Below are 19,709 nucleotides of genomic sequence, written 5' to 3'. Positions count from 1 at the left end.
GTTAGGTCCCAAGGGCATCATCACTTTCGTTGGCAACTACAAGAAGTCACTCGAGTGTGCCCAAGATAGCAGCCGTCTCGCCGACGCCTTGGTGATTGCTGAGGAGAAGCGGCAGATCGACCGGCTCGTGGCCCAGGCTACCGAGCAGCCGGCGATTCCTTCTCCTCCGTCCCAATCGGCCGGCGAGGGCTCTTTCAAGACGGCTAAAGAGACCAAGCAGGTCCCACTCGACCCTGCCAACCCGAAGCAATGCGTCACCATCGGGGCTGGCCTCAGCCCCAAATAGGAAGGCGAGCTCGTCGACTTCCTCCGTGAGAATTGGGACATCTTTGCATGGTCCCCCAAGGACATGTCGGGTGTTCCGAGGAAGTACGCCGAGCACAAAATTCTCGCGCGACCGGATGTGAAGCTGGTGAAACAACCCCGAGGGGAAGCGTCGCACGATCGGAGAAGAAATCACCCGGCTCCTTGCAGCCGACTTCATCATGGAGGTTTTCCACCCGGACTGGCTGGCTAACCCAGTCCTTGTGCTAAAGAAGAACAACACATGGCGAATGTGTATTGACTACACTAGCATGAATAAGGCCTGTCCGAAAGATCCTTTCGCGTTGCCTAGGATAGATCAAGTGATCGACTCCACTGCAGGCTGCGAACTACTGTCGTTTCTGGATGCTTATTCAGGCTACCATCAAATCAAGCTGGATCCAGCTGATCGCCTGAAGACCTCCTTCATCACACCCTTCGGGGCCTACTGCTACACCACCATGACGTTTGGTCTGAAGAATGCAGGTGCGACATTCCAACGCTGCATGCAGCAGTGCCTACTGCCACAGATTGGCAGAAACATCCACGTCTATGTGGATGACATCATCGTCAAGACGAAGCAGCACTTCAGCCTCCTCGACGACCTGCGGGAGATGTTCGCCAATCTGCGTGAGTACAAGATCCGGCTCAACCCTGAGAAGTGCGTCTTCGGGGTTCCAGGCGGCAAACTCTTGGGGTTCTTCGTGTCCGCCCACGGCATCGAGGCGAACCCTGAGAAGATTGGCACCATCGAGCGGATGGTGCGGCCGGCTCGAATCCTCGACGTTCAGAAGTTCGCCGGCTGCTTGGCATCCCTTAGCCGGTTCGTCAGCCGGCTTGGCGAGAAGGCGCTTCCACTCTACCAGCTCATGAAGAAGACAACAAAGTTCGAGTGGAACAACCAGGCGGACGAAGCCTTCCGCGACCTCAAGCGGGTAATCTCGAGCCTGCCGATCTTGGCAGCACCGTCTCAAAGGGAACCCATACTCATATACATTGCGGCGACCACTCGCGTGGTTAGCTTAGTGTTGGTAGTTCAGCGTAAAGAGGAAGGCAAGGCCCTGCCAGTGCAGTGCCCTGTCTATTACCGTAGCGAGGTCTTGTCCGCCTCTAAACAGAACTATCCACATTATCAAAAAATGTGTTATGGGGTTTACCTTGCTGCAAAGAAGTTGAAGCTATACTTCCAAGAGCATGCCGTCACTGTGGTGAGCACTGCTCCGCTTTCAGAGATCATGGGAAACCGTGATGCCACGAGCAGGATTGCCAAATGGTCCATCGCCATGGCGGACCATGATATTCGATACGAACCTCGCACCGCCATCAAATCTCAGGTGGTGGCCGACTTCTTAGTCGACTGGGTCGAGACCCAGTTTGAGCCACCGCCTCCAGACTCCACGCATTGGCGAATGCACTTCAATGGCTCGAAGATGCGGACAGGGCTAGGAGCCGGCATTGTACTGACGTCTCCGAAAGGGGACCAGCTCAAGTACGCTCTCCAGATCGGGTTCGCCGCCTCCAACAACGTCGCCGAGTACGAAGCACTGGCTCATGGCCTCTGGCTTGCCAAGGAGAACGGCATCCGGCGGCTCATATGCTTCGGCGATTAAGACTTAGTGGTGCAGCAGGTCTCTGGCGAATGGGACGCCAGGGACGCCAACATGGCGAGTTACCGCTTCCTCATCCAGCAGCTCAGCGGTCCTTTTGAGGGCTATGAGTTTTACCACGTTCCCAGGGCAGAAAATGAGGTGGCCGATACACTGGCGAAGATTGGCTCCACGAGACAGGCCATTCCAGCCGGCGTCTCCCTCGAGCAACTCCATAAGCCGTCTATCAAGCCGTCTCCCGAGTCGGCATCGATCTTTGTGCCGGCCGACTCTACGGTGCAAGCGCCGTCGGCCCCGTCAGTTACGCCGGCTGCGGACCCCGCGCCGGTTGCGCTGACTGCGCTGACTCCAAAAGCGACACCGACTGAATCCATGGTGCAAGCATCATTGTCTCCACCAACTACGCCGGCTGCGGTTCCTAGGCCGGCTCTATTGGTCCCACCGACTCCAATGGCGGCGTCGGCTACGACAACAACCCCGGCTCTGCCTGGACTCGAATCCTCCTAGTGGGTGGACGTCATGGAGGTAGACGGTGAGCCGGCTGCCATGGCAGCATAAGAGACACCATCAAGCTCGGGGGCTACATAAGCCCCTAACAGTCTAGACGAAGCGGAGGCGACCCTTGTGTCGGCTCCATCATGGGCTCAAACTATTCTTGTCTTCCTTCTTCGCGGCAAACTTCCTCGGAACGAGGCGGAGGCGAGACAGATCCAGCGCAGGTCCACCGCCTACACCATCATCAATTGCGAACTGGTACGACGCAGCGTGACCGGCGTGTTCCAACGCTGCGTCGAATCAGAAAAGGGGCATGAGATCCTCAGAGATATCCACCAGGGGGAGTGTGGGCATCACGCCGCCTCCAGAACCCTGGTGGCCAAAGCATTCCGCCATGGATTCTACTGGCCCACGGCCCTCGAGGAGGCCGTGGATCTGGTTGACAAGTGCGAAGGTTGCCAGCGCTTTAGCACACAGAGCCACATGTTGCCTTCGGCCCTCAAAACCATTCCCCTGTCATGGCCATTCGCCGTCTGGGGACTAGACATGGTAGGGCCCTTCAAGACGGCTCGCGGAGGGATGACACATCTTTTGGTGGCCGTCGACAAGTTCACCAAGTGGATCGAAGCCAGACCTATCAAAAAGCTTGACGGCCCCACCGCTGTGAGGTTCATCACAGACATCTCTATACGACATGGCGTTCCCCACAGCATCATCACCGACAATGGCACCAACTTCGCCAAGGGAGCTCTAGCGCTCTACTATTCAAAGGTAGGCACCCGGCTCGACTTGGCTTGAGTGGCACACCCTCAGACGAACGGCCAAGCGGAGAGGGCCAACGACCTGATTCTGGCCGGCATCAAGTCAAGGCTGGTGGCACCGCTGGTCAGATCAGCTGGCTACTGGATCGAAGAACTGCTGGCTGTGATATGGAGCCTCCGCACCACGCCCAATCGGTCGACCGGCTTCACTCCATTCCTTCTGGTATATGGGTCCGAGGCTATTATTCCCACGGATATCGAGTTCGACTCGCCTCGGGTCACCCTATACACAGAAACAGAGGCGAAGGAGGCAACGGAAGACGGTGTGGATCTCCTCGAAGAAGCAAGGGACTTGGCCTTGAGCCGGACGGCCATCTATCAACAGAAGCTGAGATACTACCACAGCAAAAACATCAAGCCTCTCTCTTTCAGCAAGGGAGACTTGGTCCTCAGAAGAATCCAGCGCACTGCCGGCCAGCACAAGCTCTCATCCCCATGGGAGGGACCCTTCATCATCAGTAGGGCGTTGCATAACAACGCTTACTACTTGATCGACGCCCAAAAGCCAAGGAAGCACAAGAGGGACGACTCCGGCCAAGAAATAGAACGTCCATGGAACACGGCGTTGCTTCGCCCGTTCTATTGCTAAAAGGCAAGAATCAAGCAAGGGAAAGAGCATGCACATGTATCTTTCTCCCTCTTCAGGGAACAACAACAAATGCAATAAAAAGAGCATGCTTCATATTTCTTTTATTGAGAGTTTTCACTCAGTGTACGCCCTCTGACTGGCTTCAATTAGCTCGGGGGCTACACCGCGTACACCTCTTGTTGGCTTTATCAAGCTCGGAGGCTACGCAGCGCACGCCCCTTGCTGGCTTTAACAAGCTCTGGGGCTCGCTAGCCGCTTGGACGCCTTCCCTATTGTAAAAGAACACATAGTGTAACCGGCTAATCCCTGGTCACCTCGTACGAGCCTCTGGGCTGGCTCCGGCCGCCTAGTTTGCGAGGTGACGCCAGGTCAGGTCGGATACATGCAATGTTCGGATACAAAGGGTCGCCGGCTCGGGCTAGCTGGATCATATATACGATCTCATTCAAGTCGGCCTCTGATTGGCTTATGTCTTGTTCTTTAAGTCTTGATGGCTTCGAAAAAAGGAGTCAACTAGGAATCAAAAGACAAGGTCATAAGACAACACGCTTGGCAATACGAATATAATGCTGAATATATACATTCACAAAAGCATTGGCCCACGGCTCACGTTCATTACATCCCTCCAGGGGTAGAACAAAACACAAAAGGACACCGACTACGCGGCTGCGGCCTGATCGATCGCCCCGGCCGCTGCTCCTGATGTGGTAGCATCACCATCTCCGGCTGCTCCCGAGGCGGTTGCGCCGTCTCCCTCGCGAGGGCTCTCGGCTTCGTCCGCACTGGAGTCGGCGTACGCCGCACCGCTGGAGGCGGCAGCAGATTCCATAGCCCGGGCCGCCTCGTCGGAGCTGCCGTCAGAGTCATAGGGCTGAAGGTCGTGCAGATCTTCAGTAATCACACCGCCATCTTCACCCCGCTCCAAAATGAAGTCGTCCCAGGCTGCGTACTCGGCGACGGTGCTGGCCCTCACACGAAGCGCCTCCTCCATGCCTTGCAGCTCTGCCTCCGAGCCATCACGCTGGGCGGCAAGCTTGCCCAAGTTCAGGTTCCGATACCAGGACTTGGCCAAGCGTAGGGCCATGTAAGCCCCAGCCCGCGCAGCAGAGGTGCGCCACGCATCTAGGCGTTCTCCGCCTGCTGCAAGCCAGCGGGCGAGCCGGCTCATGGACGCCGGCTCCACGCCGTCCGGCCACAAGGCCGCCACCATCGACGAGCCTGCGACCTGGAGCTGAGCCACAGACTCGCCCAGGGCGCGCAGGCAGGCCCGAAGACCCACCCCGATCTTCTCCACGCTCCAGCCGGAGGTAGTGTCTACCTCCTGCCCGGCCGCGCGGTGCTCCTCGCGGTTCACCTCGATGGCGGTGTCGGCCGCGATCTGGGTCTGAGGAAAGAGACCTGGAATGACGGCAGCCAGGATGTAAGAACACAGCAAAAAGAGGAGACGGCCAAAAAGACCAAAAACAAGACAAGGAAGAGAGACCCATGATGGAAGGCGTCATCGGTCTCATGGGAGACCTCGAGGACCTCGCGCTCCCGCACCTTACTCGCATGAGTAAGGCGGGCAACCTCCTCCTGGAGAGTCGCCACAAACTCCAAGGCCTTGGCTAGCTGCGTCTGCTTCTGGACAAGGGGCTCCTCCTTCTCCCTCAAGGTGGCGTCCTTGAGGTCCATCTCCTTGAGATGAAGCGACGCGAGGCGATCCACGTCGGCGGAGTAGGAGGCCTCCTTCTCGTGCAACGTGGCACGCAGTCGCTCCAGCTCGACCCGGTCGGCCGCCTCGAGCTCCTTCTTCTCCGTCTGAAGAAGGTCCAGCTGTTCCTGGAGCTGGTTGCCGACGTTACATTGGGCGTCCTGCTCCGTGGCAGCCTCGCCCAGCCGGACTTCGAGCTCGGCGATCCAGCTATCGGCCCCCAGGTGCTAGGTCCGCAGCTCGTTATAGGCCTGCGCCTGAGCATCATAAAGCTCCTGCCAAAAGAGCAAAAAAAGGAACAGGATTAAGATTCGGCCTAGTTAAGACCTAACCAACCCGATTATCGGGGGATACATCCAGTGGGTGCGCTAGCGCGCTCCCACTGAAGAAACCATACAGGGAAAAGGGCCTCCAAGAGATTCGGACCGGTCGACAATCGACCGGCCCAATTCTCGGGGGCTACACCCAGTGGGTGTGCTGTCGCGCCCCCACTAACGCCAAAGGAAGAGAAAAAAGTACAAAAAGCGAAAAAGGAAACACCTACCTGGGCGCGGGCCTCCAGGCGCTCCATGTCGCTGCACACCACGCGGGCCGACTGCTCCACCTTGGACCGGCTGCTGGAAAACATCGTCACCAGCTCCGGTACGCCGGAAAGTACAGTGCCAGTGGGCAGTTGCAGGCGAGCTAGGTTTTCCACCCGCCATGTCCTCATGGGCTGGCTCCCAGCCCGGCCCTCAGCTCCCGGTGCAACAGGGCCGTGCTGGGGAATGACGATGGCACCGGCTCCTGGTGTCGGCTCAGCAGACGGCTTTGGCGCCATCCCGGTTGGCGCTACCTCCTCCGCGGGAGGCGGACGGGCCGCGTCCGGCGCATCCATGGTCGCCCCTGGGGCGTCAGGGACCATGTCCGACGCAGCTAGATCCAGCTCCAGCGCGTCGGGTGCCGCCTCGGCCCTGGGAGAGTCAGGGACCGTTTCCACGCCCGCCCGCGCTCAGGCTTCCGACCCTGATGGCTGGGCCCCCTCAGCCCTTGGGGCCGGCCTTGAGGCGGCCTCGCTAGCTGGCTCCTCCGCACGAGCATGTGCAGAGGGATCATGTCTAGCCTTCGCACGCTTCTCCACCGGCCTCTCGGCCCGGCTGGGGCGAGGCTCGCCCACGGCGGCTTTCCCCGCAGCCGTGTCCCACCGGCGCTTGGACTCTGTCTCAAGCTCCCTCTGGGCAGCATCAGCTGCTACCCAGCCAGCCCACTCGGCTGTGAAGGTAGTGTCTTCATCCACATCCTCCGCCTCCCTGTCAAGCAAAACTCCTAAGGAACAAAGCTCGTCACAAGATGGACGAAGAAAAAGAGGAGGAAATCTTACCCCGCTACCACATGGACCTGCCTCCGACCAGCACCGCGGCGTCTCTTGACGCTGCCTGCTCGCTGTCCGGCTGGAGGATCCGGCGTCGGCCGCTTAGAAGCCGGCCGGGAAGCTGTGGCACCCTTGCCCTTCTTCCCGGCGGCCTCATCAGCAGCGGTCGCTCCGCCCCTTTGGCGTCTGCCGCGCGTCAGTGGTGGGCTGGTGACTTCCTCCACCCCATCAGAGTCCTCCTCGAAGGCTGCATCAGAACAGAATGAGGCTATCTCGTCGTCGTCCGTCCAGTCTGCAACGGCGGGCCGTGCGTACTCACCAGACGGCTCTGTCCCTTCCGACTCCATGGGATTCTCCGAGCCGGCAGAGGAGTCCGAGCGGGATTCAATCACGCCCTTGTCCTCAATCTCCAAGGCGTCGGACACCTCCGCATCGGGAACGGGCGGATGGAGGGACCCCTGCAGGTTCTCGAACAGCTACGGAAAAGGATTCAACCAACGGCTCAGCAACACAACCGGCTTCAAGGCAAACAACAAAGAAGAAAGAAGCCACCTACCATCGGAGGCGGATGGGCCCTGTTGAAAGGGGACATCCCCCACGTCCATTCCCCGCTCTCATCCATGCGGGCGATGGAGATCAGGTTCACCCTTCGCGCTACAGCGCCGGGGGTGAACCTCTTGGTGGATAGCCAGCATGGATCATGTCGGCCGCTCATCTGGCAGACCAGATGCGGCCGCCTCTGCAGGGGCAGGATCCAGCGGACCACCATGGTGCTGAGAAGGTCGCGGCCAAGAAGGCCGCTCTTCTCCAAAATGTCGAGGTGGGCGCAGATCGGCGCCACCTCAGGAATCGACTTGGGGGTCTTCGCATCCCAGTTCCGCCGCGTTGGCGGGGCGATGTCGAACGGGGGCATGTTGAGGGCGTCCTGGGCCGTGTCGGCGCTCTTCACATAGAAGAAACCCTTCTGCCAATGCTTGATGGATTATTGCAAAGGCATCTGGGGGAAGCCAGACTTCGAGCGATGATGCACCAACGTGGCCCCGCACGGCGTCATTGGGCGTGGCCCCGTGAGCTTCTCCACCTTGGATTTCTCCATGGCGATAGATTGCTCTTTGAAAAAGAACAGGTTGCGCCACAGATCGACGCGGGGCTCGATCCCCACGAAGTCTTCGCACAGGACCACGAAGGCCGCCATCTGCAGAATGGCGTTCGGCGCCAGGTGATGCGGCTGCAGGCCAAAGAAGTGGAGCCATTCGGCAAAGAAAGAGCTAGCCGGGAGCCTGAAGCCCCGGTAGAAATGCTCGACGAAGACCACGACCTCTCCCGCGGCGGGTGCGGGAGCGGTCTCGGCGCCAGGGAGGCGCACCAACACTTGGGAGGCCAGGGGCAGCAGTCAGTGGTGACGAAGCGCCTCGATGTGCCCCTCGTCGAAGTCGCTGCCCAACCAGGCTCCCTGTGAGGACGCCTTTTGCGCTGAGGACTTCTTCGAGGAAGAACCGCCGGCCATGGCTGCGGGTGACGAGAACCCAAAGGGGTCGGCGATTTCGCGGCGACGAAGACGAAGAAGACGAAGGGTGCGAGCTCTTTCTCTCTGAGCGCAGGGAGGAAGAGAGCGCGGATGCGGGGCAAGAAGGGGGGCGAATGGCCTCCTCGGAACCCCCGCATCCCATTTAAACGCCCACGAAGTGTCTTGGGGAGGGGATCCGGTGCGCACCGGGCCCCATTAACCCCATGTATTACGGGCGGTAGCGCTTCCCTAAGCCCAACCGTCGCGGAGTAAATCCGCAGAGGATCTCCCACGCGGAGGCCGAGGGGGCGTCGTGGCGGGACCCAGGGCCCAGGCCCGGTCCCGTCATGAGTAATCACCACCATTACGCCAGGCGGGGCCTGGCACGTGGCGTTCTCCGAGCGAGTTACGACGAGACCGAGGCGTCGCTTCGAAGCCACCCGGTTTCGAAGCCGGCGTCCTTCATCACGAATAGCGGCCAAAATATCAAGACAAATCGACAAGCCGGTGAGGCCGCCCGCCCGCAGGCGGCAGGCCTCGCCAGCTTCGGGGACTACTGTCGGGGGATAACCCCGGGGTAGGCTCATCAAGCCTGTTCCTTCATTTCCGGCCCAATGGACATGAACGTATACAGATTCCCAAGTCCCAAGTCTTCTGGCCGGCTAGGCAGCACCTACCGGCTAGAGGACGAGGCGGCCATCCCTCTGGCCGGCTAGGCAACCCCCGCCGACTAGAGTCGAGGCGGCCTCCTCTTCCGAGCCGGCCTGGTCCCGCCAGCCCGGCTAGGGATGAGGCGGCCGCACATAAGCCGGCTAGCCAAGCAGGCTAGTCGGCCTAAGATCACAAGTCACATCAGATCGTAGGTCAGGATAAGACCTTACGATTAAAGGTACCTACGCGTCAGCAAAGGTACTAGATCGGGGCGCCCGGTAGGTACGAGCGTCGGTGGCCACGCCGCTGACCTACCCCGGCTCTGATCCATCACCTAGCATAGTGTCGGACCGTCACACTCCCACTCAATTACTACACTCGGCGTGGGGAACAGTGGAGGCGGCCGTACTACCTGCCCATGACGAATCTCGCGGGGCGATGCTTGACGTACAACGCGTGCTCGGCGTCAACCTTACGCGAGAGCCTCATTGGCCAGTCGGCGGGTCCCACAGCCAATCGAGACCATGCAGCCGGTGGGCCCCTCAAGCGACAAGACAAGACTCTTGTGGGCCCCTGGCCAGCCGGCGAGGCTGCCAGCCGGGTCCCACACTTGTACCCTTTATCCATATTGTAGGTCGGCGGGTTCGTCTATAAAACCCCCCGGTCGCTCTCCATGCAAGGGGGTCGATCATTCAACAGTCATACGACACAGCACATTCACCAACCACAGAGAGAGAGGCAGAGACGAGCCGGCTGCTCCCCTCTTCCTCCTCCCAATACAGCTCCAGGAGCAACATTGTACTCTGTTCATACACATCAAACACTCCGGCAGGATTAGGGGTATTATCTCTACGGAGAGCCCTGAACCTGGGTACATCGTGTGTCCCATGCGTGTACCAACGTCGTTCCCAGCGTCCACCTTTGTCCCTTCGGTTCTCATCGACTTTAGCCTACCTATGGCATATGTTGTGAGTATTCACCGACATGGCTCTTGTATGCATACATGTTTAGCTTTCAAAGAGCCATATTACTTTGTCTTCTCCTTTGTGTTTGCCTCCAGATTCAGCTTAGTCCAATGCACGAGCACTCTTATTATTGTTCACATCGTTCGATCGTGCAAGTGAAAGGAAATAATGATGATATATGGTGAAGTGACTGAGACTGGAAAAGCTGGTATGAACTCTATCTATTTTGTTTTTGTAAATATGACTAGCTTGTCGTCCCAAATTCAGCTCTATTGAGAGAGAACCATGTTTGCAATGACAACTTACAGATCATAGTTTCTGATGCCATGCTTATTTAGCTAGGAGCTTATAATGGTTTGTCTTGAATACCAACATAGATTTTGAGATGACTATGATGTAGTATGATAGGATGGTATTCTCCTTTGAATGATTCAAGTGGCTTGACTTGGCGCATGTTCATGCATGTAGTTGAAACAAAATCAACATAGCCTCTATGATGTTCGTATTCATGGTGATTTATATCATGTTCATGCTTACACTCAATGTTAGTCAAACTCATTGCATCTTGATGACTGTTGTCGCTCTCTAGTTGGTCGCTTCCCAGTCTTTTGCTAGCCTTCACTTGTACTAAGCGGGAATACTGCTTGTGCATCCACCTCCATAAACCCAAAAGTTTTTCCATGAGAGTCCACCATACCTACCTATTTGCGGTATCTACCTACCATTCCAAGTAAATTTGCATGTGCCATTCTCTAAACCTTCAAGAAATAATCTGTTTTGCATGCCCGAACCGCTCATGTGGTGACAGGGGGCTATTGGTATCTTCCATGTTAGGTGTGTTATCCTCGACATGTGTTTATTCACTGTCATTCACGAGAAAGGAGCCGGTAATTGGAATGCCCAGTTCCACGCTTAAATTGAAAACATAACTGTAAAACAAGACTCCCCCCGGATTGATGTTAGTATGGACGGTACCCGAGGATTCGGCTACCCGTGGAGTGTGATTGATTGGTGCTGGGGAGTTAAAACTTTACTTTTATGTTTGGGAACTGCCTATAACATGAATAGCATGGAAGATATTGAGAACTCTTGGTCATTGCGTTGACAATGAAAGCATGCCACCCAAAATTATTATCTCTGTTTTCAAAGATTGAGCTCTGGCACCTCTGCAAATCAATGCATCCCTTTGCGAAGGGCCTGCCTATTTATGTTCCTGTTGAGTCATCCTCTTCTTATATAAGCACCAATTAGAGAGCACCTCTGTCATATTTATGCTTTGCTTTTGATTGATATTGAGTATGACTATGACTGGATCTTCGTTGCTATGAATTACAATGTTTAGTCAGCCCTTGATCTTTGAAAGTGCTCTGCATTTATGTTTTGCAGTCTCAGAAAGAGCTAGCGCGATACCACCTATTCATATTGCTTCATGCTTGTTTTGATTGAATTGTTGGTATTTGAAACTCATTATTATTTGCTCGCTACTGGATTATGCCATTGATATTAGTTTACCGTGAGACCTTTGTGTCACTTGCTTATGTGGTTAACTTGTGATCTTGCTGAAATTCTGGTTATGAGTTAGACATAGTTGCAACAACAAGATCAAACAGAGTTTGTCAAAGTTTTTCTTTCTCTTTCAGTTTGTCAACTGAGTTGCTTGAGGACAAGCAAGGTTTTAAGCTTGGGGGAGTTGATACGTCTCCATCGTATCTACTTTTCCAAACTCTTTTGTCCTTGTTTTGGAATCTAATTTGCATGATTTGAATGAAAGTAACCCGGAATGACGTTGTTTTCAGTAGAATTGCCATGGTGTTGTTTTTGTGCAGAAATGAAAGTTCTCGGAACGTCCTGAAAATTTACGGAGAATATTTCTGGAAAATAAGAAAAATACCTGCGCAAAGATCCACCGGAGGGGATGGGCCAGTGGGCCACAAGCCCTGTTGCCGCGGCCCCCCTGGCCACGGCAACCAAGCTTGTGGGGCCCACGTGGCTCTGCCGCCCCCAAACTCAGCTCTATAAATTCCCTTTCGTCTCGAAAAAAATCAAAAGAGAAGATTTCATCGCGTTTGCGATACGAAGGCGCCGCCACATCCTGTTCTTCATCTGGAGGGCAGATCTGGAGTCCGTTTTGGGCTCCAGATCAAGGAGATCATCGCCATTGTCATCATCAACCTTCTTCTCTCTCCAATTCCATGAAGCTCTTCATCGTCCGTGAGTAATCTATTCGTAGGCTCGCCAGACGGTGATGAGTAGGATGAGATCTATCATGTAATCGAGTTAGTTTTGACGGGGATTGATCCCTAGTATCCACTATGTTCTGAGATTGATGGTGCTACTGCTTTGTCATGCTTAATGCTTGTCACTAGGGCCCGAGTGCCATGATTTCAGATCTGAAATTATTATGTTGTCACCAATATATGTGTGTTTTAGATCCGATCTTGCAAGTTGTAGTTACCTACTATGTGTTATGACCCGGCAACCCCGGAGTGACAATAACCGGAACCACTCCCGGTGATGACCATAGTTTGAGGAGTTCATGTGTTCACCAAGTGCTAATGCGTTGGTCCGGTTCTTTATTAAAAGGAGAACCTTAATATCCCGTAGTATCCATTTGGACCCCGCTACCACGGGAGGATGGTCAATAGATGTCATGCAAGTTCTTTTCCCTAAGCACGTAGGACTACACATGAAATGCATGCCTACATCACATTGACGAACGGGAGCTAGCCACATATCTCTCCGTGTTATAACTGTTGCATGATGAATGTCATCAAAACAAATCACCGATCCATTGCCTACGAGTTTGTCCCTCTGCTGATGTTACTACTGTTGCTACTATTGTTACTTGCTGCCACTATTACTTGCTTTGTCCTGCTGTTGCTGCCACTACTGCTACTTGCTACTGCTGTCACTACTGCTGTTCCTTGCCACTGTTGTTACTCGTTACACTGCTGCTACCTGCTACAATACTTTTTCACGCATCGTTGCCGAGAAAAGACTATTTCCCGTCCACGGGCAACTTACTGGCGCCATTGATACAACAGTTAGGAATAGTCTGCCATCAACAGATCGTTTCTGACATCGTTGCTATCATACTACTTTGCTGCGGATACCTTGCTTGCAGGCACTAATCTTTCAGGTGTGGTTGAATCTGACGCATTCAGCTGCTAATACTTGAGAATATTCTCTCACTTCCCATCGTGCGAACCAACAAATTTGGGTTGAATACTCTACCCTCGAAAACTGTCGCGATCCCACGCGCTGGTGGGCCATTGCAAGACAATTGCTCATTGTTGAGCAACTGGGAGCAGCTCTTTTCTGGCTCCGTTGCCGTGGTGGCATCAAGTCAGGAATAGTTGCACGTCAGCAACATTCTTCTGGCGTCGTTGCCGGGGACTGCTAGCAGGTAGCAAGAAGAATTTATGGCGCCGCTGCCAGGGAGGACCAAGTCAAGAATAGTCTCCCGTAAACGTGCCAATTTCTGGTGTCGTTGCCGGGGAGCATCAAGTCAAGAATAGTCTTCCTCCAACGTGTCAACCTCTGGCACCGGGGATTATTCTAAGTGAAGCTTATCCAAGTAACCGTCGCAAACTCATCTCTTGCATTTACTTTTTTGCCAGCGTTTTCCTCTCCCCCACTTCTGAAAAACAAAAAATTACAAAAATATTTGCCTTTTTCGTTTGCCCTTTTCTTTCGCTTGCTTTGTGTTCGCTTGTGTGCTTGTCTGCTTGCTGAAGTCACCATGACTGAAAACACCAAACTTTGTGAGTTCTCGAATACTAATAATAATGATTTTATTAGAACTCCGATTGCTCCCGCCACTAGTGCGGAATCATATGAAATCAATGCTGCTTTGCTGAATCTTGTTATGAAAGAGCAATTCTCGAGCCTTCCTAGTGAAGATGTCGCATCCCATCTTAATACCTTCATTGAGTTATGCAATATGCAAAAGAAGAAAGATGTGGATAATGATGTGATTAAATTGAAGCTATTTTCGTTCTCATTGTGAGATCGAGCAAAAACTAGGTTTCATCTTTGCCCAAAAATAGTATTGATTCTTGGAACAAGTGCAAAGATGCTTATATATCCAAGTATTTTCCACCGGCTAAGATTATCTCTCTCTGTAATGATATCATGAATTTTAAGCAACTAGATCATGAACATGTTGCACAATCTTGGGAGAGAATGAAATTGATGATTAGAAATTGTCCCGCTCATGGCTTGAGTCTTTGGATGATTATACAAATCTTCTATGCTGGTTTGAATTTTGCTTCTAGAAATATCTTGGACTCCGCCTTCGGTGGAACTTTCATGGAAATCACATTAGTAGAAGCCACAAAACTCCTAGACAATATCATGACAAACTATTCTCAGTGGCACACTGAAAGGTCACCTACTAGTAAAAAAGTACACGCTATAGAAGAAATTAACTCGTTGAGTGCTAAGATGGATGAGTTAATGAAATTCTTTTATAGTAAAGGTGCTCCTTTAGATCCAAATGATATGCCCTTGTCTTCCTTGATTGAGAGTAGCAATGAAAGCTTGGATGTTAATTTTGTTGCTAGGAATAATTTTGGCAACAACAATGCTTTTAGAGGAAACTATATTCCTAGGCCTTTTCCTAGTAATCCCTCTAATAACTTTGGCAATTCCTACAACAATGCTCAGGAAATTACAATAAATTACCCTCTAATCTACAGAGTAATATTAACGAGTTTATCAAATCGCAAAAGATTTTCAATGCATCCACAGAAGAAAAACTACTCAAAATTGATGATTTGGCTAGGATCGTTGATAGAATGTATCTTGATATTGATGCTTTAAAACTGAGATGTGCTCCTCCCAAGATCAATATGGATGAAACTTTGAAAGCTATGCGTGTTTCCATGAATGAGAGTAAAGAAAGAACCGCCCAAATTCGTGCTAGACATGAATGGCTTAAAAAGGCGTGTTCTCGTGATGAGAATCACGAAGATCTTAAAGTGCTTGGTGTGACTCCCATTGAATCCTTGTTTTCTTGTGTCAAACCTAATGATGATGGGGCTGTATATGAATCCACTTTGGTTGAAAAACACCCCAATGATTCGGAGTCCATCTATCTTGATGTTAAAAGCATTAAAAGTGGAGTAGAGGATATCAAAACTTTGAGTAGTAATGAAATTACTACTTTGGATTTCAAGGAATTCAATTATTATAGTTGCTCTTTGATTGAATGTATTTCCTTGATGCAATCCATGCTAAACTCTCCACATGCTTATAGCCAAAACAAGTCCTTTACCGATCATATCGTCGATGCTATGATGAAATCTCTTGAAGAGAAACTTGAATTGGAAGTTTGTATTCCTAGAAAAATTCATGATGAGTGGGAACCTACTATCAAAATCAAGATCAAAAACTATGAATGCAATGCTTTGTGTGATTTGGGTGCTAGTGTTTCCGCGATTCCAAAGTCTTTATGTGATGTTCAAGGCTTCAATGAGATTGATGAGTGCTCTCTTAATTTGCATCTTGCGGATTCTACTGTTAAGAAACCTATGGGAAGGATCAATGATGTTCTTATTATTGCAAACAGGAACTATGTAACCGTAGATTTCATTGTGCTTGATATTGATTGCAATCCTACATGCCCCATCATTCTTGGTAGACCTTTCCTAAGGACTATTGTTGTTGTCATCGATATGAAGGAAGGGAATATTAGATTTCAATTTCCATTAAAGAAGGGCATGGAACATTTTCCTAGAAAGAAAATAAGATTGCCTTATGGATCCATGATGAGGGCTACTTATGGTTTCAGTACCAAAGACGACGATACGTGATTCTTTCGCCTTATGCCTAGCTAAGGGCGTTAAACAATAGCGCTTGTTGGGAGGCAACCCAATGAATTTATCTTTGCTTTTTGCTTTCTGTTTTGTTGTGTACACACCATCATATTTCTGTAATGATTATGTTTTTTGTGTTTCTTTTTGTGTTTGAGCCAAGTAAAACCTTTATGACTAGTTTTGGTGATGGTTGTTTGATCATGCTCGAAAAAGACAAAAACTTTTCGCTCAGGAAATTATTTTTCATTTTTATCCAGAAAGAGCTTTTGAGTTGGTTCTTTTTTCTTCTGGTTGATATGCCAATTCACCAAATTGTCGTAATGTTTCAGAATTTTTGAGATACCAGAAGTATACGAAGTATACAGATTGCTACACACTGGTCTGTTTTTGATAGATTTTGTTTTTTGTTGTGTTGATTGCTTATTTTGATGAAACTATGGATAGTATCGGGGGGTACTAGCCATGGAAAAGTGAGAATACAGTAATCTAACATCAATATAAATAGAAATCAAGTTTGCTACAGTACCTAAAGAGGTGGTAGTTTGTTTTCTTGTGCTAATGATATCACGAGTTTCTGTTTAAGTTTTGTGTTGTGAAGTTTTCAAGTTTTGGGTGATGTTCTCATGGACAATGGGATAAAGAGTGGAAAGAGCTCAATCTTTGGGATGACCAAGGCATCCCAAGCCGAATTCAAGGACACCAAAAAGCCTAAGCTTGGGGATGCCCCGGGAAGGCACCCCCTCTTTCGTCTTCAATCCATCGGTAACATTACTTGGAGCTATACTTTTATTCACCACATGATATGTGTTTTGCTTGGAGCGTAATGTATTATAGGAGTCTTTTCTTTTGTTGTGTCACAATCATCCTTGTTGCACACCTTTTGAGAGAGACATGCACTCATCATGAATTTGCGAGAATACTCATTGAGCTTCGCTTATATCTTTTGAGTTAGGCAATTAGCTCACATGTACTTCACTTATATCTATTGATCTAGATAACTTTGCTCTAAGTGCTTCACTTAGATCTTTTAGATCACGGCGGTGTCGTATTTTGGAGAAATAAGAACTCTCGATCTTCACTTATATCTTTTTGAGACTGCTCTCTCTGAGTAACTTGGTAGTTGGCTTGTGCTATGAAAGTAGTCCTAAAGATGATAGGCATCCAAAGAGGATACAATAAAACTTCCATATTCATGTGCATTGATTAGAAAGAGAAGTTTGATTCCTCTCAATTAGTTTTGAGACATGGATTTGGTAAAATTAAGAGTCATGTTAGTAGGGTGTTGTGAATCTAGAAATACTTGTGTTGAAGTTAGTGATTCCCGTAACATGCACGTATGGTGAACCGCTATGTTAGGAAGTCGGAGCACAATTGATTTATTGATTGTCATCCTTTGTGTTGCGGTCGGGATCGCGCGATGGTTAACACCTACCAACCCTTCCCCTAGGAGTATGCATTTAGCACTTTGTTTCGATTACTAATAAAAACTTTCGCAATAAGTATATGAGTTCTTCATGACTAATGTGAGTCCATGGTATAGATGCACTTTCACCTTCCACCATTGCTAGCCTCTCTAGTGCCGCGCAACTTTCTCCGGTACACAAAACCACCATAGACTTTCCTCAAAACAGCCACCATACCTACATATCATGGCCTTTTCATAGTTATTCCAAGATATATTGCCATGCAACTCGCACCGTTCCGTCTCATGACTTATGTCGTTACTTACATAATGCCATTGCATGATCGTAAGATAGCTAGCGAGATGTTTCAACGTCATACGCCAAGCTAGATCGTTGCACATCCCGGTACACTGTCGGAGGCATTTCCTATAGAGTCATCATCGTTCTAAGCATTGAGCTGTGAATAAATGAAAGTGTGATGATCATCATTATTAGAGCATTGTCCCATGTGAGGAAATAAAAAAAGGGCAAAGTTGCCACACAAAAAAAGAGATATGGAAAGAGGCCAAAGAGCCCAAACAAAACAAAAAAGGAGAAAAAGAGAGAAGGACAATGCTACTATCTTTTTCCACACTTGTGCTTCATAATAGCACCATGTTCTTCATGATTGAGAGTCTCTTGTTTTGTCACCATGATATACTAGTGGGAATCTTCGTTATGTAACTTGGCTTGTATATTCCAATGATGGGTTTCCTCAAAATTGCCCTAAGGTCTTCGTGAGCAAGCAAGTTGGATGCACACCCACTAGTTCTCCTTTTGAGCTTTCACATACTTATAGCTCTAAGTGCATCCATTTCATGGTAATCCCTACTCTTTCACATTGATATCTATTGATGGGCATCTCCATATCCCTTTGATACGCTGAGTCAATGTGACCATCTCCTCATTTTTGCCTTACAACCTCCACCACACTCTATTCCACCTATAGTGCTATAGCCATGGCTCACGCTCATGTATTGCGTGAGAGTTGAAAAAGGTTTGAGAAAGTAAGAATGCGAAAACAATTACTTGGCCAATACCGGGGTTGTGCAGGATTTAAGTTCGTTGTGTGGGGATGATGGAGCATAGCGAGACTATATGATTTTGTAGGGATAACTTTCTTTGGCCTTGTTGTTTTGAAAGTTCATGATTACCTTTCTAGTTTGCTTGAAGTATTATTGTTTTCATGTCAATAGCAAACTATTGTTTTGAATCTTACGGATCTGAACATTCATGTCACATGAAAGAAGTTACAAAGGACAAATATGCTAGGTAGCATTCCACATCAAAAATTCAGTCTTTATCACTTCCCTACTCGAGGACGAGGAGGAGTTAAGCTTGGGGATGCTTGATTCTAACGTATCTATAATTTTTTATGGTTCCATGCTATTATCTTGTCAAACTTTGGATGTTTTGCATGCATTTTATATCTTTTTTGGGACTAACTTATTCACTCAGTGCCAAGTGCCAGTTCCGGCTTTTTCCGTGTTTTTGACCTTTTTCATAGGAGAATATTAAACGGAGTCCAAACGGAATAAAACCTCCGAAAAGATTTTTTTTCCGGAGCAGAAGATACGCAGGGAGCTTGAGAACCAAGGCAGAGGGCACCAGGGGAGGCCACAAGCCCCCTAGCCACGGCCTAGGGGCGCGCCTAGCAGGCTTGTGGGCCCCCTGTGGCTACTTTGCCCTACTTCTTCCGCCTATAAATCCCCGAAAAATCTGAAACCACGGGAGAGAGCCACGAAAATAATTTTTCCGCCGCCGCAAGCTTCTGTCTCCGTAAGATAACATCTGGGCACGTTCTGGTGCCCTGTCGGATGGGGGATTCGGACACGGAGGGCTTCTTCATCAACACCATTGCCTCTCCAATGATGCGTGAGTAGTTCACCATAGACCTTCGGGTCCATAGCTAGTAGCTAGATGGCTTCTTCTCTCTCTTGGATCTTCAATACAAAGTTCTCCATGATCTTCATGGAGATCTATCCGATGTAATCTTCTTTTGTTGTGTGTTTGTCGAGATCCGTTGAATTGTGGATTTATGATCAGATTATCTATGAATCTTATTTGAGTTTCTTCTGATCTCTTATATGCATGATTTCATATCCTTGTAATTCTCTTCTAGTTGTGGGTTTCGTTTGGCCAACTTGATCCACATTTCTTGCAATGGGAGAAGTGCTTGGTTTTCGGTTCATACCGTGCGGTGAGCTCACCCAGTGACAGAAGGGGTAGCGAGGCACGCATCATGTTGTTGCCATCAAGGGTAAAAGGACGGGGTTTATATCTATTGCATGAATTTATCCCTCTACATCATGTCATCTTGCTTAAGGCGTTACTCTGTTTGTCATGAACTCAATACACTAGATGCATGCTGGATAGCGGTCGACGTGTGGAGTAATAGTAGTAGATGTAGAAAGTATCGGTCTACTTGTCTCGGACGTGATGCCTATATGGATGATCATTGCCTTA

This window comes from Hordeum vulgare, chromosome 6H, assembly GCF_904849725.1.
Source record: "Hordeum vulgare subsp. vulgare chromosome 6H, MorexV3_pseudomolecules_assembly, whole genome shotgun sequence".
NCBI classification, from domain to species: Eukaryota; Viridiplantae; Streptophyta; class Magnoliopsida; order Poales; family Poaceae; genus Hordeum; species Hordeum vulgare.
The sequence above is the reverse complement of the archived record's forward strand: the minus strand, read 5'-3'. Positions refer to the sequence as shown.